The sequence below is a fragment of the Cygnus olor genome, chromosome Z (genome assembly GCF_009769625.2).
Source record: "Cygnus olor isolate bCygOlo1 chromosome Z, bCygOlo1.pri.v2, whole genome shotgun sequence".
Classification (NCBI taxonomy): domain Eukaryota; kingdom Metazoa; phylum Chordata; class Aves; order Anseriformes; family Anatidae; genus Cygnus; species Cygnus olor.
The window spans coordinates 19,919,373-19,944,142 of NC_049198.1; the positions used below are offsets into that span (position 1 = coordinate 19,919,373).

General features: G+C 36.1%; 1 protein-coding gene across 6 annotated transcripts in view; it reads right to left on the reverse strand.

Annotated features, from left to right (window-relative positions):
- PDE4D (phosphodiesterase 4D) overlaps window positions 1–24,770 on the reverse strand; it is a 546,954-nt gene that overhangs the window by 138,604 nt on the left and 383,580 nt on the right. The gene's annotated exons all lie outside the window — the stretch shown is intronic.

Sequence of the window (24,770 nt, forward strand, 5' to 3'; positions counted from 1 at the left end):
TTTTATTGAAGTAAAGGAACATACGGTTTTGTTGGCGATTTGTTTCTGTTTTCCTCACTCAGATTTGTGCACATATGAATATTCTATTAGCAATCTTATTTTTCCTAGTCAAACACCAAGGCAGGCTTCTATGAATAACTCCTCTGTCAGGTCATAAAATACTGACCATAACAAAATTTAGAAGTCTATTAGATAAAATCACAGAGATTTGAGAGATGTTGAGAGGCTCTGTGGCTTGCACCACCAGATAACAGCATGTGCAAGACTTGCACAAAGTTATTGTGATAGGAACTTCATCCTGTGATACTGTATTGTGTCCACTAGATGGGTGTCAAAAGTAACGAAATGGATTCAGATGTACCAGCTAGGATCTGGCTTATATCACTCAACCAAAATGTCTTTTATTTAAATACCCATCAAGAAAAAAGAAAAATTCAGTACTACAGCAAAAGGTGGAGTGTGAATACAACACGGGTGTACCACAAACACGTTTGTATAACAAGTTTCTCAAATGCTACAGTAGTTAAGTGTCTTGTTGAGCTTTTACTTACTGAGATGTGTTAAAACTTTCAGACATAAAAGGTTATAGAAATCTAAACGAAATATTTAGATTGCTTTTAGATAGAGAATGTTTTAGTACACTGAAAATCAAATGTTACTTTGGCTGAATCATGAGTCTTTGCAAGAAATGGAGCTGCTGATCATGTTGCATCAAATGAAGAGAGAATCAGAACGGGGAATTGAAGTCTCATACACAAATGGTTTTTCTTTCTGCACGCATGCAACTTAAAAATAAATAAATAAATAAAAGTTTAAGGTAAAAAGTGGACAGACTCTCTAGTTTGCCTGGGCAGAAATTGCAGAAAATCAGCTGTGGCTGCTTCATATTTATCTTTCTGCTCCTGTTAAATTTTAAAGTGCAGTGAGAATATGTTGTGAATTAAAAAAAGTGCACTGTCAGTGACAACCCAAAAGTTATTCTCTCTGTAGCATGCTTCTCTGCCTCCTTACACTTTTGGTGGAGGGGGCTCCTTTTACACGAAGAAGGAGCATGGAAGTTGTTAATGAAGGTGCCAGAAGTTTTGCCACCTTTTCACAGGCAGAAAGTGCCCATTTAAAGACTGGTGTTTCCACTGCTGATCTGCAGCCAGCTTCAGGCACTTTGCATGACATATGTAAAGCTGAGCTTTTTTTTTTTTTTTTTTTTCTGACAGCAGCTTCTGGCACAGAATGCATCACAGAAACTTCTACATTGAAAGAGCTTTACTGCAACTCCAGAGATACCAAAGCTACGAAAAGCCAGTGCTGATTCAGCAGCTTTTGTTTGTGCATTTCCACAAAATATTTTATGACATACTGGATACTGTTTATCCTTAAAGTCTCCCTTATTCAGTGTTCAGTGATAGCAAACATGACATGAGACGAAAGATTAGCCTTTTTTTTTTTCCTTTTTTGGCTATTCATTGGGCTTGCACGTTTTGATCACTGAGCATCATCTAGGCTCTGGACAGAGGTGGTGAACTCTCTTGAGCAACTTGTAAGCATTCATAGCTGATTTTCCCTGTGCTCCCAAAAGGAAAAGAAGTTCTAACATCATAAGCAATCTTTAGGGAAAATATTGATGATTTGCTTCAGGCAGTACTGGGAATCTTTGGGTTGGAAAGGTTCAGAATCCTAGATATCTTATCCTAGATAAGCACTACTTCAGTGTTAGCAACTGCACAGTTTCCTTACATGATGAAATAAACCCTCTGTGGACTTCTTTTCAAGTCCTTAGAAGACTCTCTGCTACTCTCTGCAAGGTTGCTAAAAGGAAAAAAGGAGAAGGTCTGCGTACAAAATATTGCTTATAGCTACGTAAGAAGTAATAGCATCATCATGAATATTCACAAGAGCTCGTAATTGAGGATGCATAAAAATCTTCATATTGATCTTCCTTATTACTGAGAGCTTAGCAACTTAATATTTTTACTGCAGTTCTGTTTTTATTGTTTGCACTTTTGCAATAGTAAAGGAGAGAACAAAACAAATTCTACCCCAAAATGAAGAATTTACAAGACTTTGTAAAAATACAAATTGCACTCCTAATTAAGTCTCTATCTACCTTCAGCCTCTCCAGCCTTGGAAACTATCATGAGGGAAAGAAATGGGATCCAAAATAATTGATCTTCTAGGGACATCTTATCTTTCAAAGCCATCTTTAAAAATGATAGGGCCAAGCAAGACATGAAGAAATAAAGTTTCTTCTTCTCCTGACACAGGAGTCTATTGTTCTGGTGCAAAGCAATTTCTCCAAACACCGACCTGCTCAATGACCTACCTACCCATCTCAATTTCCTCAATTCCCAAACGTTCTGTCCTGTATTTTCACTTGGAAGCACAATCCCACCACCAGAACAAATGCATAGAAGCTGTAAGTCACTGAAGCTATCACAGAAAAACTGCCCTGCAGCAACTGCCTTTGAGCAGTCTCATTTCGAGCAAAAGCAAGGTAATAAATCTTTCTTTACATCTCCAAGAAGAGAGCAAGTTATTTACAGCTTCTGCCTCAGGCCAGAAGCCCACACATGGCAGCCTGTAGATACTAGAGAAAGGGGAGGATCAGACGATCCACTCAAACGCAGAACCCTAATTTGTAACTTGGATTATTCCTTGGGCTGAGAAAACCTGGCAGAGACGCCAGCTGAGGCATCTCACCTGGACAGCCCTCATAATGAACAGTGGCAGAGAAAGCCCACAGTGAACCCTTTTCTAGGGTAGTTCAGTACAAAAGCCCTGGGTAGGGAAAGGCTCTGTAAGACAGGATATGACAGGCAGAGTGTGTTCTTAGACCTTGTATACATTAGTTATTGTGTATCCTGGATTTGTGTGTCCCAAATCAAAGCAGGGCAGTTTAAACTTTTGTTCTTAGATGTGGTGGATTTATTTTGCATTGGTTATAGTTTATTTTATCAGGACAGACTATTTCAGCTACTGTGGAAATCATGCCAACTACTATGACCCAATTCTTAAAAAAAAAAAAATGCACAAAGATTCTTGAAATATTGTCATTAGAAAGCATTTTGGGTAAGGTAGACACCGATTCTATTATATTAATTTTACAGTTCTCAGTCAGAAAAGGCAGTGCAAGGAATAAATGAAGACAAAGACATAAGGCCCTTCTTCTGGAACAGAGATTATCTGTTAAGAACTGAATTTTCATTTATGTATTTTAGGGAGTTAAATTCTGCTTTAGCTTATAGACAAAATACATTCACTGTATTCATTGAATTAACTGTCTGTCCAAAGATTTGCTAATATGCTGAATTAATATTATAATTTCTTTGAGAAATACTGATTTTAGACACATTTTACATTAATTAATGAGACTGGAAAAACACTTTATGTTTTTATGATTTCTCTTGGGCCTTTCTATTTCTTATTAATAAACTAAGTATTAAATTGAGACAACAGCTAACTGGAGTGTAGATGTTTAACAAGTTAACCTGCAGTATCAGAAAAAAAAAAAAAAAAGTAAAAATAAATCAGAGTACTTATATAACTGAATGGTAGGTCTGAAGTTCATTTCTTACATTAATTCTCTGTCCAGGACTTTTCAAAACATTTCCTGTCTGACAGTGGAGCAGGAGAGATCGTATTTGTTTTTCACTTCCTACTTTTCTTTCTCCCTCCTCGCCCACACCTAGTAAAAACTAAAGAGTTGAGGAAAGGGCTGGGGGGTGGGAGGGTGGGGAAAGGGAGAGAAATATTTATGCTGACAGTTTAGAAGAAATATTGTATCACCACTCCAGAGTTGATGGAAATAAATACATATTATATACGATCTAACTCGTGTTTTTATTTTCTCTGTAGCAATGTTAACAAAAACTTTTACTTTTGTCACTTGCATATATGGTTAGTGAGTTGTAAGCAAATTATATAAATGGAACATATGATCTACATCTGAATTTTCTTTTACCACTGTAGATTTGAGAATTCAAGCCAACTACCTACTTGTGGCTTTGGATTCCCAGTTAAGTGATTCAGCAAGCAAGCCCTATGATTAACTCCATTTTTAGATACACTGTGGATAGATTTTCCAGTATCAAGACTGCAAACAAAAGAAGAAAATGTATCACTTCATGAAATTTCCTTTCAGTAGCAGAACTTGGCTTTTTCTCTTGGCATACCTGTTTTGGGAAATTAATTTCAGAGTGTAACAAGGCTTAATGCTAATATTAAAAGCCCAGAGAAAAGGCTGATAGAACATGTTAGATAAAAAATACACTGAAGCAAAAAGATTTATAAGAATTAGTCTACTCAAACATGCTAGTAAAGGAATTCCAACTATCTGTTCAAGTTTCCTTCTCACGATTTTCTAGGAAAAGAGACTTAGGAAATGTAGCCAAGCTCTCTAAAGAAACTGTTTTATGTTCTGTTATGAAGTTTCCAACCAAGGAGTTTCCTGCGATGACTATTCCTTATCTGGGGGGACTTTGCTTAGAATGGTCTTGTGATACTGAATTCAAGGCTTACTTCTCATAAAGTCACATCATTATTCTTAATTATACGCCAGTGCTCTGCGTATTTGGCACACAAGTCTTTAAAGGCTTTGTTGCACTTATTAAATCAATTTGCTTCTACTCAGCCACACTAGGACTCTTTTTATGATTTCTTTTATTCTTTCCTCAGGGATGACCACTCTTCACCCAGCAATCTTTACTCTCTGAACTTGGCTCTTGCAAGTAAACACCTTCCTACTAATGTGATGTATAGAAACAAATCCCGGATTCTAGATACTGTTACACACAGTTGTTGTTTTGATGTTTCTCTGAAGCTGAAATACTTGTCTTATTGCAGCATAATAAAAATGCAAAGTAAAAAATGTGGGAGAAACAATATGTAACATAATTTCCAAGATATTTGGGGAATTGTTTAGGCTTAAACTTGTTTTAAGTTGCTATGGTTTTTTTTTTTTTTTTTTTTCTCTATAGTAATCCTACTAGGACCATTTCCCCACTTTAAAGATAATAAAAAAAAAGGCCACCAACATATTAACAGTTTTCCCCAAGGCTTCTGGCGGTCAAGGTCTGAATTAGGAAATTTGCTGAGTGTATTGAAGAATCAGAGTTCTTTCAGGATAATCTGAGGTAATGAAAGCTAAAAAAAAAAATCTCTACTTAATCCTAGAAGTGCAGTATCAGCAGGACTGATGGTTTTCCACTATATTATTGTCATTGTTTAATTTACAGTCTACCATCATTATTCACTTAAACCATTCCTTATTTATGTCTGCTCTTATTTTCCTTAAAACACCTTTTCTCCAGGCTGTACATATTAAAGTGCCTTCAAACATGTTTTAAAAAATCACTTCACCTAATTTGTTCAAGAAGTGCTCAAAAAACTCTTTTTCTTTCTGGGTTGAGTTTTGATCCATCCAGCTATCCCTGCTTCTTTTTCTGCAGCTCTACTTTCTGAGCTGAATCTGGACATTGGGATGAGTGTTGGAAACCAACCTGCATTGGGTGTGAGAATATAGCATGTATTTAATGCTTTTCACATTGTTATTAATTTTCTCTAATTTAAATGCATTGGAATGAAATCTCAGAGTATTTCAAAATATTGATCTAGCAATTTATTAAAACATGAAAACCATCCATTAAGCTTACTGACTAATCCTAAAATGCAGCTCCCCTAAGATATTAGTGGAAAGTCTTTCCTTCAGAAAAACCTGGAATATAAACATGAATGTAATGTTATGTTTGAGAAGCTGGAAGCTGCCACCAAAGCAAAATCCAATGCGCTGGAAGTGCTCAGCCCCGTTTCAGTGAATCCAGTCAGATGTCATTATGAGAATAAGCCAAACTGCTTTTACGTTTTTCCTCAGTTAGTTGTGTGATAAAAAGTACATATGAGAAGAGGCAGTTCCTCAGAAATAAAATATTTAAGTTAATATCCTGCAGTATTGCTGAAAGCACAGAGAATCCAGGAAATAGATACAAATTTTCCACAGGGCTAACACTACCAAGAATCTGGAAACTTCCTGAAAAAAACTTCCAGAAAACCTTCATGTAGAGCCACAACAACAATAAACACTCAGTGAGGTCACGGTTACATGTACCCTGTGCTTAGCGTCAGGGATCTCTGGAAAAGAGTACCCTAGACAGAAGATGACTGGAGAAAGATGTTGGAGTTGATCCTCACTCTTCCCAGTTCCTAGAGAATACCCTACAGATAGAGAGGTTCCAAAGGAAAGGAAAGTACAACCTTCGTGACAAAAAGTCACTTCCCTCAGCATCACCCAGCTCATAATTACTAAGTCTTTAGAACAATTGAGCTCAAGTTAACCTGTGCTCATAAAATGTCTCTTCCAGAGAATGGATGAGGGCTGTGGACAGAAAGGATCAAATAGAAGAGAATAGCCCATTTGATTTCAGTATATATGTATATATGTACCTGAGGAGAACATTCACCATCAGCTCAGGACTGCATATAAAGAAAAGGGGAAAGAAAATATATTTCTCAAATAGTATATATATATATATAGTATTAAAAAAAAATCTGGAACTTGTTTTATAAGATGTTTTAGTTATTCATATTTTACAGGAGAGATTAAGCCAATTAAGCCAAGTGTCTGCAATATATATATATGTATATATATATATTTTTTTCTGATTCTGTGAACATCTTCATAAATTTCAAAAATTTATAAGCTTAGGCCAACCTTAACTCAGTCACCTCATATTTCTACGTTATAGAAATAAATAAACAAACAAATAAATAAAGTGATACTATATATTTTTTTTTAATAAACTCTTGCCTTGCTCAGGGTCTAAAGAGGGCTCTGAGTAACAAGCCCCTGTTAGTGGGATTCTTGTCTCATTCAATGCTTAAGGTTGGTACTGAGTGATGCAAAGGACTAGAGAAAGGTAAAAAGTGCTTTTATCATCAAGAAAGAGAAACAATCTTTGCCCAAACTGCAGAGCACCTGATACTGAACTAGCCACTCACACCAGCTTCACCATGTCACTAACTGCGTATTTGTCAGTCATGAGGTATCCACTCTGAAAGGCTGTTGCTTGAGTTGTATGGCATCACCACTTGCAAACACAAATGAATTCAGAATATCTCAGCAGCTACTGGACAGACCAAAGGTCCATCAGATGCACTGTTCTGTTTCCAGTAGTGGACAAAAATGAATGACAGTGTAAGAGGCTAAGAATGAGCCACTAGAGGTGATATGCACCCAGTACTCTCCTAGCCTGTTCTCTCACACTTTCATGCAAACTGTTCTCTCACACTTTCATGCAAACTATGCTTTGAATATGTGAGTCATTATATGCAAGAAAATCAAAGAAATGAAGTGTTAGACATCTCATTTTGGATATACACTTTAGGAAATACTTTCACTTTAATCTCTGCGTTTCAATTCTCTTTATATTAAGTAAGGAGGATAACACTTCCTCATACTACATGTGTGATATGCAAATTAATTCAATCATGCCTGAGAAGCAGTAAGATATACTTATGAACACCATAGAAAAGCCAATGAAAACACTAACTGCTTTCCCTGTAAGGCTGAACAGCAGGTTGTCAATAAAGTATGTTACCATATAATGAGCTGCTACATAGGACAGAATACAGAATATCTCATTAACTGAGTTGCATTCATTCTGAGGACTCCAAGTAAAACCACAATGAAATCACGTAAGTAAAATCTTTACCAAAATATTTATGCACAACAGGATTAAATAAACATTCCTAAGTCAATCCTGCTGTTGGTATTTCCTTCTCTTTTGCTTGATTTTTCAACCATAATAACATGCATACAAGGTTATAGTCTTTATGTTTCTACATAGCTGGAGAGATGTTTTCTTGCATGGCCTAATCTCTAAACTCTTGTCTACACCATTTTTTTTTCTCCAGTTTTCTTTTCCAGGCTACTGTAACGCTATCAACAGCTACTACCGGTGGACCATCAGAGATTTCAGACTTCAAGTGCAGTACTGCAGGTTTGCTTTCTAACGGTTAGTATCTAGAAGAACAAATATGCACTTCATTTTGGTTACAATACAAGTTTGATTAACCTCATCTTCTACGGACTTCAAGATCACTAGAACATCTCATTCATTATTTCTTAATGATTGACTAGTATTGTAATATTTCTTACTTAAATCCTTTGTACCCCTATATTTGTGTATGGGGTTTCACTTCCTGTAAGATCCTTATTGTGCACAACTGTTGGGTCAGAAAGCAAAAGTCATAAATACAGTGCTTTAACTGTTAACAAGATATAGAAATATTATGTGGTGTAAAATTACTACACATATTAAGCAACTCTAATTTGTTAAAATACCTGAATCAGCAGAAGTCTACAGGTTCTGAAAAACAATTCCCAAACTGATTTGCAGCAAGAAAAAAACAAAACACTAGCTGCTACAGTCTTCATGATGCCACACACACAGCTAAGCATGTCTCACAAAAGAAATGAGTCTTTCTCTTGAAGAATGCAGTAGTTAAAATGTCAGCTTACACACTTTACATGAAACAAGACATTTTTTTTTCCAGTATTAAACAAACTTGGGAACACATTTTCAGTGGGCTGAAATAGGAACTGAAAAAATACTTTTTTTTTTTTTTTAAACGTGAGTGATCCGATGAGCCAAAGCTGTTAAAAAAAATAAATAAAATCACTATACATTGCAAAATAAACTCTAGCACTCTCCTCAGAAAGTGATGCCAATACTAAAATTTGTAACTCAGTCTGCCATGTACAGAAATACATTCCTATGAATCTATGAATACATCCAAGGACAATTCAGGGTTTTCCCATCAATTATAAAATTATCTGTAAATGCAAGCCAATTTCAGAGAATGAATTCTGTACTCCAGCTCACATTAAGAAACTGGGAGGGAAACAGGTGTTTCTTACAGAGGTGCTTATCCACCAGCCATACTCCCTGATGGAACTGCTTCTTCTGCTGCCACTCTCCATTAGGAAAAGCATGTTGCCTTTCATCACCCATCTTGGGACTCCACAAACCTTCGGACTAGTACTGAAGGGTTGTGTGTTTAAATTGTCAAAAGCAAAAAATAAATAAAATAAATAAATAAAAAAAAAAGTCAATCACATAAAGGCATCTACCATTAAGGTATTTCCAGTTTTTGAGAAAAAATGTAAATGATTAATTTCACTTTGTGAAAAAAAAAAAAAGTCTGCTTGGCAATTTGATTCCAAAAGCCTATTTTCTTGATATTGTCATTACTAAAATTGGGACAGGGCATGCCATACTTGTTGGCGCCAAGGACATGATCATATTACTCTGGAAACATTACAAAATGAGTAATGCAACAGCCAGAGAAGGAGAAATGCCAGCTTCTATCCCCAGTGGATTCAGCCAAAAAAATAAAATAATAAATGCCAGCGTAACATTTCTTCCTTTGGAAAAATATGTCTCCAACTACTTTTCCCTGTGATCGGGTTATTTCACCCCATGAAGTGTTCCCAGGGGAATTAATAATTTTGCCAAATAAAAAGTGTTTTTCAAGAAGTTCTGTTCAGCAAATGGCACAAAGCTACATGCCCAAAGCTCTGGTAAGCCCATCACATATTTGCACATGGCGTTATATGTCCTCCCAAGCCGACACAATTATACATGCACAATCAGTCATCATGCCTAGCCTATGATCCTGGAGCAGAATTTACAAAGTCTTCGGCTCTTAAGGACAAATCTTAAGCAGAAATGGAGCCCTCCTGGCAGCCAAGGGAGGGGCCGTGCTATTTTCCTCTATAAGCTATCAGGAAATTCTTTGTTTCATTCTTTTCTTTTGCAGGACTGAAGCAGGATAATAGGATTCAAAAACACTTCTTGCACTAGATGAGTCATCCTGAGTGAATCACTTTATCCCCTTCTGTGCTTCCATTTTCCTACCTGCAAAATGGATACTTTGTACAGTTCTAGAGATCTGGCCTTTAAAAAAATAAAAAATAAAAAAAATTGCAAGGGCTAAAATTAATTTTATTGGGAATAGTAGGAAGGGCTCTGGAAATATCAAAAACATTGCTTTTTAAGAACCTATCAAAAGTGGATTTGGAGAAGAAATTTAGTTTTAACTGTTTTACTCACAGGAAATATTTGAAGGAATAGGAAGAATTTGAATGAAAGACTTGCTTATTTACTTGTCTTGGTATTTTTACTTGCAAGACTCATCATTAAAAAGGGAGTAGAAGATGTTAGATTGGGTATTTCTGTAGTATTTGGAAGCAAACAGAGGGAATAGTGGTAAAAAAATACGTGAAAATGTGAAAACAAACAAAAAAATAAACCTCACAAAACAAAAATTATCATAAGAAGTTTTAAGAAAATAAATACTTGTAAAAAAATCTTTTTTTGCTTCAGGCCAGAAGTTCGCTCTTTGGAAGTTCAAGGTCCTGACTTTGCTCTTCATCAGGCCCAAACTCCTTCAGATCACCAGCTCTACCATGGAGTGGTCGCTGCAGCCCAGACTGCCTCCAGTCTTAACATCCTTAATGAGTTCATCCACACTGGTGGGCACCAGGTCCAGTAGCACTTCTCCTTTGGTTGGTTTGTCTAGTACCTGGACCAGGACATTACTAGGAGGTAAGTCTGAAATGAGATACCGCTCCTAGGCTGCACAGAGACAGTACAACAGCAAAGAGGTTCAGAATGCTAATCTCACAATTACTGTTTACCAGGATTATTATGATAAAACATAACATGATACAGAATATTCACACACCCAGAAAAATCAGCAGTCAAAGGTGGAAAGGACTGGATATGTGTGGAGAGGTGAAAAGAAATACAACAAAGGATCCTTATCCTGAAAACCCATCAATATGTCAATCAAAGAAAATTCTGCCTACTAATACTTTTCATAAAGGAATGAAGAAAAGAGATATGCCAACAAGCAAAAGTACATTTTCTTCCCTGGTTAAAACAACCACATTGGACTTGCTATTAACATTTTTATGTTATTATTGTATTTCAACAGTCTCTTCCAAGCAATTTTGAACTGGAAAATAACTTTTCACTTCATTCTGGATTTCTAAATGCCAAGGAATATTTCAGTTAAAATAACATCTAATTTTGAAGCAAATTCCTCAATATTCCATGACTGCTATCTGAAACAAGTTTGAGAAGGCAGAGAGACCAGATGGCTAATCTTAATGATAAAAGATTTACAGTGTTTTGCCTTCAGTTACAAGAATGATATTGGACTTCTCATTTCTAGTATCAGCAAGATAGTAGGAAAATAATGACTGGTTAGGATATTAATTGACTTTAGGTGAGTGACCAAAATGTTCTGAAGAACTACTAGAAACAGAAAAACATAAGCTTCCCACCCATCTTTAACCATGTAATGATACTGATAGCATAAATAAGAATTTACGTTTTACTATTGCATAATTCTGACAGTTGCAAATGCACAGTATCAGCAAAGTCATAAGGTCATTTTACTGACACAGGGGAGAATGCATTTCTGAGATGGAGAAGCTGCTTGGACAAGATTAAAAACTGTGATTGCTTTACAAAACTTTTCCTAGTTATTCATTTCCAGCTTTTTCCAAGAATGGAAATTCCAAGAAGAAAAATACATTGCTTCACAGCTGCAAATGCCCAGCTTGCCAAAAATGCAAATGCAATCACTATCTATGAATCAAAGACAAATGATGGAACTGTTGATGAGTAAGGACTTAATGGAAACTTAGATCTCTAAAGCTGAAAGCCAGTTGCCTTTGGAAGGGCCTCATATGCCATGTTTGTAACAGCAAGCATGTAAGTTATAAACAGGATGGTACCAAGAGGAACATAGTGATAAGAGGTAAATCATTTTTATAGGCAATTGTGGTATTCAAGTCAGCACAAATGCTAAGATTTTATGAAGGTTGCCACCACTGCTACTACCAGAGGTTCAAGGAATGCTTCCTAACATCTTTCAAGCTCAAATTTCTGGCCTTTAGGGAACGGAAAATAGATGTCAGTAACTAAGTCACTAACCACAGCGTTACTAAGCATAAAAACAGTTCTTGTGCCAGTATCGACTGAGTCAGTTCTTTTTACGTTTTCTCAAATGTCCTGAACCCTACAAGACATTGGACCCAAATGGTCATTTCAGTCCTACTGAAACATAGGCAAGCATGGGTCTTTCCTTAATAATATGGAAATCAAAACAGACAGCACTGAGGTGACTCATGAGATAACAGAGACATTAAACCAAAGACCAAAACACACATTGGCTTAGTAAGCATTTCCAAGGGGATATATCAGAAAATAAACTTCTGCAGACTAGGCTGGAAAGGGCACAGGTTCAATATCGCTGAGCCAGCTAGCATCTTTTTCAGGCTCATTAAAGGAAGGGTAACTGAATAGTTTGCTTCAGAACTAACATAGAACAAGTTGAATTTTTAAAAAGCAATTAATTATGCAATTGTCTATCTACACTACAGCAAGTTTTGATACAGGGGTACCACTGATTTTGATCCATGCGTTGTCTTACCATGCCTTCCAAAAAATATTCTAACTTTTGGAAGATGAAAATTTTTGTTTGTTTTGACATTTTTTTGTTGTCTGTTTTTCTCTCTCCCCCTCCCCCCTTTTTTTTAATATATATAAATCTTTATAATCTTTATAATCTTTCATTGTACTCAAATATAGTGGATATATATATATATATGTCCACTATATTTGAGTACAATGAAAGATTAATATCACACCAATTTCCTGGTAAAATCCTGTGGTAACAGCCTGCTAAACAGACTCACTATCCTCAGGTTCCAAATCACTGACTTCTCTCTCTTGTGAAGCTTATCAGTATGTTTTGAACTTCTAGCAACTTGAGAGAGACAACAGTATCAAATCAGGGGACACACACAATACAGAAGGGGAGAAGGTAACTGTAGTAAGCTCTTTGGATGGTGAGTGTCTCCTAGACTTCAGGAGTAGCTGGCAAAATGGGACACTGAACAATGAGCAATAATATCAAACCTGTGCTTTTCAGTTTATTTACAGTGTAGTTTTTCTTGTGTCGCATGCTAGTGAGGGAGGAATACTGTATTTCAAATTTCATAAGCACAAGGAAAGAACTGAAAATTATGAAAGGTGATGTAAAAGTGGATTTACGATACTGAGTAATTAGTGGACAAAACAGCCAAAATGATCACTATACCAGACATAAACCGAAAAACAGCCAGAGTGACTCAAGCAGAACGTTTTCTCCCTGACCACACAAAAGACACATATCTAATATCTCATTATCTGACTTGTACAGAGGTTCATATTGTAGAATAGAGAACGAAAAGGAGTCAGGGAAACCTTCCTGTTTTCCAATATGAAAAGCAACAAATCACAACAGTTACTTACACACACCCAATTCCTCTTTTCAGCCACATTTTCTAAGAAAAGCATCAGTTCTAGTTTGACTTTTTCAGAATCAAAAAAAAAAAAATAATTGTGAAACAGTGGATATTAGAGGTATATAAATCCATGGAACTTTGAAAAGAAAGGAACAAGGGACAGAATATAGGCCAGGAAGGAAAGAAAATCCAAACCCAATTGTCTGGTGCTGTAAATAAGCATTTGCTGAATTTACAGTATAGAGTTTCTTCCATTTAAACCGACAGATTTGTTCAAATAAACAAGAAGCCAGAAACTGCCTGAGCAGAGTCTATTTGAAACAGCAGATTGTATCGTATGAATTGTTTGACATCCAGGTGGTTTAATGATTGTTAAGAGATAAAAAGAAAAGTAGGAAATTAAATAATTTTATAATTATAGGATATTTCAATTTCAGAATTCAATATCATTTTAAGACTATAGCAATCTAAAAGTGAAGGAGACATGAAGAAAATCTGAAATTTGTTTGGAAGCATTAGCAACATCTGTCTAAATGTCCATTTCAGCCTAGCTGCCTTGCTACAAACTGCTTTCAAGCCGCACTTTAACAAAGCATGCTCAAGTGGATCAGTACTTTGTATATTTTTAAGTTCTTTCACATCACTGGACATGCTTACAAGAAACCTTACATTACAAGAGAAGTATGTGGAAAATGCCTGTTTTTTCAGTGTAAGTTAGGCCTTACGGGCCTTAGTTCCATTTCCACTCTGAAAGAATACTTTTTTTTTTTTTTAACCCTATCCATTATTGACATTCTTAGGGTAATTATGTGCAGGTTTCTGTTTGATATTCAAAGAAGTAGGTAATACCAGCAAAAAAAAAAAAAAAAAAAAAAAAAAGCAACTTATATGGCCTATACTACTGAAGAACGTCTGCTGATGAGTATAACCAGAACAGCTACCAGCAGACATATTCATTCTACTGTTATTCTTTTGTTTCTTGGCATTTTCATTTGTCAGAAATTTTCATAAATGAACATGCAGAATTTTACCATTATTGAATCTGTGAGGCTATCTGTTGCCTAACATTCTTACAGCAAGTTCAGGCCTTCTGACTTTTAAATATTTAATTCATCATATTTCGTTCTACAAGCCAGGGATACACCTGTCAACAATTTATGATGCAGTTTCAGACATAACAGACTAAGAATGATGAAAAACTGTAGAGAGGAATTGGACAAGATCTTTCTAGCATTTGAGAAACAGAATTTCAGCCTATCGGACATCCTTCCTCTGCATTTCCTTCTTCCTATCTACATGAAACCCCAGCAGATAAAGGTCTTATCATACCATCTTTATACAAACCATGAGAAATAAATACACACATGAATCAAGAATGAGAAGTAAATAAACAAAACAAAAAGATGTGTTTTGTTCTCTAAAAAGTTGCTAGCACCACTTGGAGAAACTTCAAGAATGTTTAGTTTAATTACATGGGGAAGATTTACAGCATCAGTTTTCACAGGCATCCAAGTGCAGAAGTGAGTTTCCGTAGAGAGTGACTGGGAGATGGCCCAGTGGACAGCTGGAAGGACCTTCCTGTGTTAGTATGGCACTCCAGATTTTCTGAACAGCGCTCTCGATGTACATCGTTTTTTTGTATTGTCTGTTAAATCATGGGTGACAATTTGTGCATCTAATTAGCAGTTTAAGCGTATCTCCCCTGCTGCAGATGTATTTTATACCTAGCAGTACATGGGGGGTCCTCCAAGCCCATGGGCTGAAGACTGGTTGCAGCTTGGCAATGGGAGCATGTGTGACTTCTATACCTGTTGGGGGTAACGGTGCCTGGGACCAAACTGCATGGTCCATCTGAGCTCCAGTGGAGGAGTGAAGCTCCAGGAAGATAGTACCTTCCCTACTTAGGTCAGATCTCCAATTCTTGTGGTTCTTGCCCACATGGAGATTCTCGTATGCAGACTGTGTATTTGAATATAATAAGACGTAATTGTTTCTTTACCTTTCCTTTTGTGTATTCAGCAAAAAATAAGTGCACTAGAATGTGGGATTGACTTTTAAATAGTGATATTTAAAAAAAAAAAAAAAGATCTTTTTCTGACCTTTTAATTTTTGAACCTTTGGATTCAAATGTACAACCTTTTCTATTATCAAGTCACATATTTTGAAACATGAGAACTGAATTGCTCAAGACTGTAAGACTTGATTTTGTACAAAAATGTCTGGAGCTATGCCAAGTGGAAAATAATAGAAGTAGATAGATTTTTACGAATTAAAAAGGCTTAACTGAAACAAAAGTTATGATGGGGGGAAGAAAATAATATTTACACATACAATTTAATTCAAACAAAACTGGCGTCAGATGGTAGTAATAATATTACAAATTGTTAAGACAAAAGGTGTCGATTATTGGAAGTGTGATGCACTTCATTCGGTCATATACACTATAGGCAATACAGGCTTTATAACACTGGCTTTTCACATGAAATTGAAGAAACATAATTTCTGAGGGCTAAATTGTATTTTTGGCACAACTGGAGTGCTTGGAAAAACTGAGATACAAAACCAAAACTATACTATATACATATGTCATACTATATAACATGTACTATATGCTGCGTATAGATCCATACACATTCACAAAAGCACATTTGTCAAAATTTACAGGCATCACATATCTGAAGTACAAAAAAACTAACAGAATTTAGCTGTTATTAAAATAAATTCACTTAATTTCCCAATGTGTAGTACTTTAATAATCACTGTTCAAGTATCTAGTGATGTACATGTTAATTAAACAGAATTTTAAGTGAAACCTGTATTAGGAAAGCTCCCTAAGATTCTCCATTACAAAACATAACATATCAAATCTCTTCTCTTTTTCAGATAACCATCTCTAGTAATTTAAATCTTGTTCTTGATCTTTTGACTGGCACCACTAGCAGGCTTCACTGTTCTTTTAGTACATTTTATTTGTTATTTCTCAGAGTATAGTAGATGTTTTTTATAGCATCTGAATATAGATGCTATAACATAATGCTATAGATACTGAAATCTACAGCTCAAAAGCAAGGCATTTACAACATAACTAGATTTGTGATACAGTAATAAGTGTAACAAACAGCATAGGAGAGGTTGAGCAAAGAAGGATGAAAGCTGCAATAACAATTCTGCAATTGCTCAGTTTTAGGTGTATAAATACATATTTTATATGAGGTTTTGAAGGCAAAAACTAAAATAATGTAGTTTATTTTTCATGAAATTATGATAAAATTAGGAAAATAATGGTTTTGTTGTAGCCTCACAAAGGCAAATTTTCTCAACATTCAAATTAGGAGGGTTATTTCAAACTCACTTAGATTTCAAGGTAAATAAGGAGGATAAAAGGTATGCAAAAGAAAAATGGGGAAATAAAAGTAAACTCAACCTGAGGAGATGGACCCTAAATAGTAAGGCAAATACATAAAAGTATGACAAGAGGAATGTAGGTGCCGGCTAAGTCATTGAAACATCCAGTTTCAAATGACAGCACTTCACACGAGCTTCAAGTCATAACGTACATAAATTTCTGAGACAATAAAGATGATGATGAACAGAAGGTTTAAGAAGGAAGATGATCTTGTCTAGAGGATGCTTCAGCACAGCAGCTAAGTAGGTTTGGTAATGATTGGCTGTTTTTTCTATATATACCTCTTGGAATGAATTTCCTAAAAGGGCTTGCTGTTATCTGCCCTGATGTTTGTGTGGGTGAATGCTGGCAGCAGTTATGAGATGCAGTACAGGACACCACACAGATTTAATCACTGGGGTTCAGAAGGCAACATCATCCACCCAGCAGAGCTGGCACCACTGTGCTAGTTTTGGCCATAAGATGTAGTGCATTCTACAAATGTAGCATCGATAGCCTTTTTGCTTTGAAATGTGTTGTGGCTCAAAGGAAAATACAGCTTGAATCCTACTGGACTAGATTTGTATATACTTTTTTTCCAACTTTTTTTTTTTCATCTCCAAGAGATTTATAGAGCTATTTGTTTGTAGAGTTTCATATAATTACACATAGAAATTTCTTCACAATGTTGACATTTGAAGAATATCATCTTACTGAAACTTTTTACAAGAGTTATTGATACTGTTAAAGAAATTTGAGGATAAATTTCAAAATCACGCAAACTTTTCTTTATCCAAGTAAAACCTTTTTTTTTTTTTTTTCTAGTTTGACATGATTTTTAATTCTAATAGTTGATTTGAATACAAATTTTAAATGGCTGAATTGATATAAAGCATGATAAAATTACTGAAATTATTTTTTTCAGCTGATCTGCCCTGAATTTATTTTGAGGTCTTTGACAAAAATACAGTTATTCATAATTCTCAAGCAATCTTCTTCCTTTTTTCAATGTTTAACTCTTTCATAGAACAGGAAAAGTCCTTCTTAAATATCTATACCCCAAAGTATTTTTAACTCAGTGCTTGAGGTTTTGAGTTTATTACTATGAGAGTAATGTAAAATAGCACCATTAGGTGCTGGTATAGAACCAGAAAAGAAATGGAGAAGCAAATTTAAGACATCAGTTCCTCTCTGTACTTCTTGAATACTAGAAAGAAAGGTTAGATGAGCAAAATCCATTTCTGCAGCTTAGCTTCTAAACTATACACTGTTCTTCTTTTTATATATAACCTATATGAAAATGTTTCATAATTTTTGATGAAAGAATAAATATTTAAAATACCATATCATACTGTAGCCATGCACCTATTTACACAATACATGCACACCTCTTCACAGGATCACTAACCTCAACGCTCAAAGGAGTGCAGAAATCTAGTTACATTACGTCTTTAGTAACATGGTTTATGAAACATGCTTTATTGCATATTAGCCTGAATTAAAACCCATCAGAGCTGAAATCTGATGGGAATCACAGTAAGAAGGTTAAGTCATTTGTGCTGTCATCAGAATGATGACATTACTGTTCAGTGAATTAATGTATATGAAGTGACTAGATTTTGAGCACAAGATTCTTTGAATATTACTTTCATTCTCGTTGCTGTGTTCTAACACATTATATTCCATACTGAACTTCTGTTTTGTACAAATATCATATATATCATATATATTATATATGATATAATAATATATATTATATCATAAAATAATGCTACAGTTACTAAATATTGTGTATTCATCATAAGCTAAATTAATTTCATTAGAAAGAATTAATATGGTTAAATATGCACATTGCAAATACCCCTATGCAAGTTAGATTCCATTTATATGTATTAGTTATATCCAGGGGAGGTTTCATTGATAAAATTAGTGGCGTCAAAAGCACATCTCCTTCTGAGGTAGGCATCTAAAATAGATGATATGCTATACCCTGAGAGCAAATATTTCTCTCCACTGAGAATGTGAGGTTAAAAGTTCAGGTATAGACACGGCAGACATCTACCTTTCAGTGAGCTGAATCTGGTCTGTTATATCTTACAATGAAATTGTGCTTCTCAGGGAATTGTGTTGGAAGAAATATGTCCCTCTTCTTGGAAAAAAATGCAGCCAACTAGTTCAACCATGTGTAATGGAAGGGAATAAAAGGGACTGTACTTCTATCTAGGCAATTCAATATTGATCCAGATTTGAGCATTTGGGCTACCTCTTGTCCTCAGTTGAACCAGCTGTAAATAAGCTTTGGTCATCCAAGTTGAGCTACCCATGAAGCTTGCTACACTCTCCCTTGTGCAATGCTAGGGATAGAAACCAAAGTGCCTCATCCCCATTGGCCTCATGACCTGGTGAAATTTGAACCCATAACCTGGTAATCTACATATGTGCACAGGGAAAAGATGTGAGAACAAACTGTGCTGTAAAGATGGGACCTTGTCTCCATGAAAATTGAGAGTGGATTATTTGGACACTGAAATGAATGGCAGAAAACTAAATCATGTGCTTGCATGTAGCGAGATAAGAACATTATGTATGTTTTTTTTTTTTTCTGGAGAAATTGATGTAGCTTGAAAGACTGCATTTCTGAGGAAGCGCCCTTTCTTTGCTGGAGTCAAACTGCCATTTGCTGTCTGGCAAGTCTCACAATACTTTTTGTTTGTTTGAAAAATAATAATATTATTTCAAGACAGCAGTTCTTATCACATTCATGTTAAAGTAATTGAATTTTATGTTGGCAAGGCTAATACTTCTGCTGTAGAAAAATTCAGAGATGAGACCATGCCAAAAGTTTGTATTGGCAAGAACAAACAGGGAAACGGTTCTATAAAATCACTGATTCGATTTGCAGTGGCAGGGAAAAGGTAACTATACTGGGTATCGTCTTAAAGGGTACTTAGGAAAAAAAACAGACAATTTTGTCACTGTATAAAAACCTTGGTGTGCACATGTCTTGCGTAATGTCCCAGTCTGGTCTCTCTATTCCAAGGACACAGTGGTGTTTGAGGAAATATAAAGATTGGCAGCTAAAATGACCAACGAATGGAGCTGCAGCCTTATTAGGAAAGTCTAAGAAGGCTATAACCCTTCAGTTTTGACAGAAAAAATCCTAGAAGGTTATGATTTAGCTTTACAAATAATGCAGTTGGTGGATAAAGTGAATGCAGCATCCTTCATCAAATGCCATAATGACAAAACTAATGGACACTTTTTGAAACTAGTAGGATGTAGGATGCCTGCTGGAAGCACAATAAAAAAGTACTTTCTGACTTGGCTGGTACGGTTGTCAGAAGACTGTGGAGGAAGACAGTACTAGCAAATTCAAAAAGGTTAAACAAATCTGTGGGCAGCAGGTCCTTAGATGGGCTCTCAAGGAAACAGGCAAGGATGAACCCAATAGCATCCCTAATACAATGGTAGAAACTGGACAGGCCTTCATGTTCTGTTGCCACTGCTGAAGAAAGAATACTAGGCTACGACTACTTTCACTAGAGAAAATAGTATTTCTTCCTATTGTATTTAGAGTACAACTTTAACACTCCACAATCTGGAAGAGAGTAAAATACTGGCTGTGCAGTGTTCCTCATTAGCACTGGCACTGGGAGAATAAAGAGGAGCACACATATCATCACAAATTTCTAGGGCCTTTGTGATTTGGGATCCACACTGCTTATGAAGGCCTATTTTGCCAAATGAATTCAGCTATGAATTCCACCAAAGTCAAACTTTATGCAGAAAAGGTCATTTTTAGCTTGCAAGCTTTGTTCAGCTTTTACAAATCCCCTAATTCTGCATGCCACATTTAGTACTTCAGCATCCCCATGAGTTTGGACACTGTGTAGCTTGCTTTGAGCTTTCCAAATGGACTGTATTCAACCTCTTCAGCTACTAAATGCATAATTGAAAATTATGTAAGCTCCCAACCCTCTTTTGTTCAAGAGTGGTTTCATAAGCTATGGTAACAGGAGACAGGTAATATTAACAACAATGATAACAGGCACCCACCTCCCACAAAAAAACATAACACTGGAGAGGGAAAAAAAAAAATCATTAAATCCAGGAATACAAACTCCTGATCTCTTCAGCAGTCTAGTGGTGTGCATACTGTCAATATAATTCACAGTTACATTTATATACTGTTCTCTGCCCTGTAGACAAATATTCTTTCAGGAATATTTTTTGCTGTTGATTTTCCCAGGACTGGGATTCCTAGTCTGCAAGTCATCAGTTACTTCAGATAGAGGCCTGATGCCAATAACCTAGAGTTATACAACTCACACAATGGCATTTATTATATATTTTTATCACCTTCATACTGGCAATAGGCTTGCTAGCACCAAGTGATTAACAAGTATTTAAACTGCTTGGGGCTACTCAGTCTCTAAACAGTGTGATACAGCCACTGCTTCCTCGTGTCAAATGCCTGGGTTCCAAAAGACTGGGGTATGATCGTAGCAGAGTTCTACTTTGTGCAGTGTTTAGATTGGGAAGCCACTGTGGCTACCTCAGGTCAGCACAGCTGGATCTCATCCCAACATTCTGCACTAGTTCTTCTGCCCCAGAAACAACACTATCCACTGAGGTCAGGCCACAAGTGTTTTCTTGTCCCTATTCAATAAGTTTTTTTTTAGAATTCCTATTGTGATCTACACGTTAAGGGTAAAAGCAGAAAAAGTTTATCAAATACATCAGTTTTATCCCACTTACCCACAAATATGTTACAGACTGAGAAAGTTATACCTCACAATGTCCTTCAGCTATTTCCAGTCTTCCAAACTTCCTGATATCACAAACGGTATTACCCACTTCTGGCATTAAATAACAACAGATATATTGTTCTATGGAATAACACAAATTGAATCAGTGAAGGCCTTTGCTTTGAGGGCAGCAGGGAGACTGGTATGTGCCCTTTGCAGATCATCCAACCGTAAGTTCCAAAATACAGCAAAGCATGAATTGGCATATATTATAAAAAATAAATAAAGACAGGAGAAGGCCAATCCACAAAGTAAACAGACAGCTACCACTCCAGACTCACCAGGTATGTTGCAGAAAGGATTGTGGCAAAATGCTGAGACTTATTAGGTCTTCGGACTAATTATCATGAAAAAATAAAGAAGTTCTAATACCTTTTCAGCTGCATGTTTTCCAGCACATTTTCCAACAGTTTTGCTGTTGTCCAAAAACCCTGGCTACTTGCTTGACTTTCTCTTAGTTCCTTTCTTAAGCTTTCAAAACCCTATTTCAGTTCTTCCAAAATCATATATTTGATACATTCAAACTTTTGATTCATTACAAAAAAAAAAAACAAAAAGAACAAAACAAAAAGAAAACAAACAAAAACCAGAAAGCGCATTTCTGTGGAAAACATTCTTATTCCACTGCTGCTATACTCTTCAGTGGCACATAGTCAAGAAAACAGTCATATTCTTATTTTAGTATGTATACTGCTCTCTCAATCAACATTTTGCATTAAAGAAAATTTCCTTATTACTTTGTTATTTCTTCCCAGGAACAGCAAGACAAATTAATTTTCTGCTACTGAAAAGTCTGTACAACCGTTTTTCTATTCTAGACTGTTATCTAAAAATGTTCTGATTCACAACCACACTTCACAATCACATCCTGAAGTTATGAATCAGTGGCAGAATTAAGTTACATTAAACTGATAGGTATTAATTCTTAAATAAGTCACCTTCCTCATTATTTTGCATAAAAACAACCATCTGCTTTTAATTCTGTCATTATAACAGATGAAATTTTCCCAGGTGTTTGAGGAACAGGTTTGCCTACAGACCCTTCTGCCACGTTAAGCAGCAGCCAACCCCAACCGAGCTAACTTGCAAGGGGAAACACCAGCACAGCTCTCCACCTGGGATCACCTGTGACACCTCTGAGCTGGCTGGTGTACCCTCTAAGAGTGGGTGATACCATTTGGATACTTTGTAATGCTGCTACTGAAAATAACATGATTTTACCATATACATGTTGGGAGCCTGGATTCTGTTCTTCATGAGAAATTGCCACACACAAATATCCTGGGACCATTTCTATCAAACACTTGCAGGACGGATATTCATACTTCAGTACAACCCTATGACTGTCCTGTGCTCCTGGGAACCAAAAAGCTCGCTGCAACTTTAGTTTCTTTTTACAATCTCCCATCTTCTCTTTACTACAGCTCTTCCCTCCTCCTCCAACCCAGAGCAGGATTGCTGTGAAATGTTAATAGATAAAGAAAATGACATGCTATATCTCTCCCTGACTCCCAGCCCAAATATCCATCAGTGCTGCTGACTTTATCACATTATTTATTGTTAAGCATTTTGGTATTGTTTAATATTACATCAAGATTGTTCTGATGGTATTCTGCCTCACCAAATGTTAGGGAATGGCACTGACCCATGGAGCCAAAACCACAGGCTCTGAAGTCTGGTGATTAAGAACCCCAAGGCACCTCATGGAGGTAATTTGGAAATCAGGCGTGCTCAGATCCACTATATAGGTTCCTCAGCTGGAGGTGGCTGGGGTGTGGTTGGGCTGTAGCTAGTGGTGAGCTTAGGTGTGGAGGAGCTTGGGGAGTTCCCTGTCCTTCTCTCCTTTCTCTTTCTCCTGGTTTCCCACTTGGGCAGGGCTGGCCTGGCTCAGCTGCACACAAAGAGAACAGTATGTGCCTCATCTAGACAGCTCCCAAGGATCTCCCTGTGAGCCACATCCTGAGCTCAGGTAATGTTTCCAAACTGCACGGTAGGAGATGACTCTCAACTCACAGCTAGCAGAACATGGAATCTTCCATTGATCCACCAGATCAATGCACTAACTAAAAGCGTTGGCAGAAAAAGGGACGCAAGCAGCTGTTTTAGACTGTAATTGGTGATCATACCAGACTGCATATATCAGCTCAGAATTTTTCTTCTTTTTCACAACTTAATGGAAGCAGTCAAAAAAGATAAAATTGACAGGAAGATGAAGTAATCAGAAGGATACCAGTTCATTTGCATATCTTTACATAATAATTAAGGCATGCATGTTTTAGCTCACTACCTTGGAGACACGTAATCTATTATAGCACTTCCAGGTGTTATTGTTTTAGTAGCATGCAGTGTAACACTTTAGTGATATATAATTCACCAACTTTTTATTATTACTTTACTGCATTTTAATAAAGATAAAGAGCCACTGTTTATTGCAGTCATTTCAGCAAAACTCTTTCAGCTTCTGAAATCAACTGGGACTACTACTTAGAGTACTGCAGTTAGTTTTCTTTTACTATAAGATGTTCTTAGTTAAAGGACAACTGGAAAAAATTACTTGCTTTAATGATAGTAATGACATGGCTTGGAATGACTTAATTCAATACTATTTGAAACATAAAGATTTGAATAGGCTAATTGAACATTAGCCTACTAACTGGACATATTAGCTCATATTCAATTATGTTAACTTGATATATTTGCTCACAAAAAACATTAGTTACTATTCTATCCCACAGTCACATCAGCCATTTATTTCTAAGCAAAGGCTATATTTTAAAGTACATCATTTTATATATCAGTTATATAGTCCCAAACAATTAGTTTATTATTTTATTTATATAAATGACAATGTTTTTATTTAAAAAAAAAAAAAAGTAGAGAGAAAAAAAATGTGGGAGATATTAACAGAGAACTTTGAATTTATTTATACCTAATAGAAAATTGTCCTGTTTGTCTCTACCAAGCTATAGAATGCAGAAGTTTCTCCAAGAAAAAAAAATAAAATACTGAGCTTTAACAACTACTAACTGAAAAATTAGCAAGAAAGTCATACACACAGATCACTTTTACAATCTGCTTCTACTCCTCCAAGTATCTGAGTGCAGGGCAAATGCGTGAAGTGTAACACAACGCAGTCTCACTCATGCCACTGTGATGTCTGTCTCCTCCCAGAACACTTTTCTCTACAGTCAGTCTATTTATGCAACAAAGCGACATGTAAGCA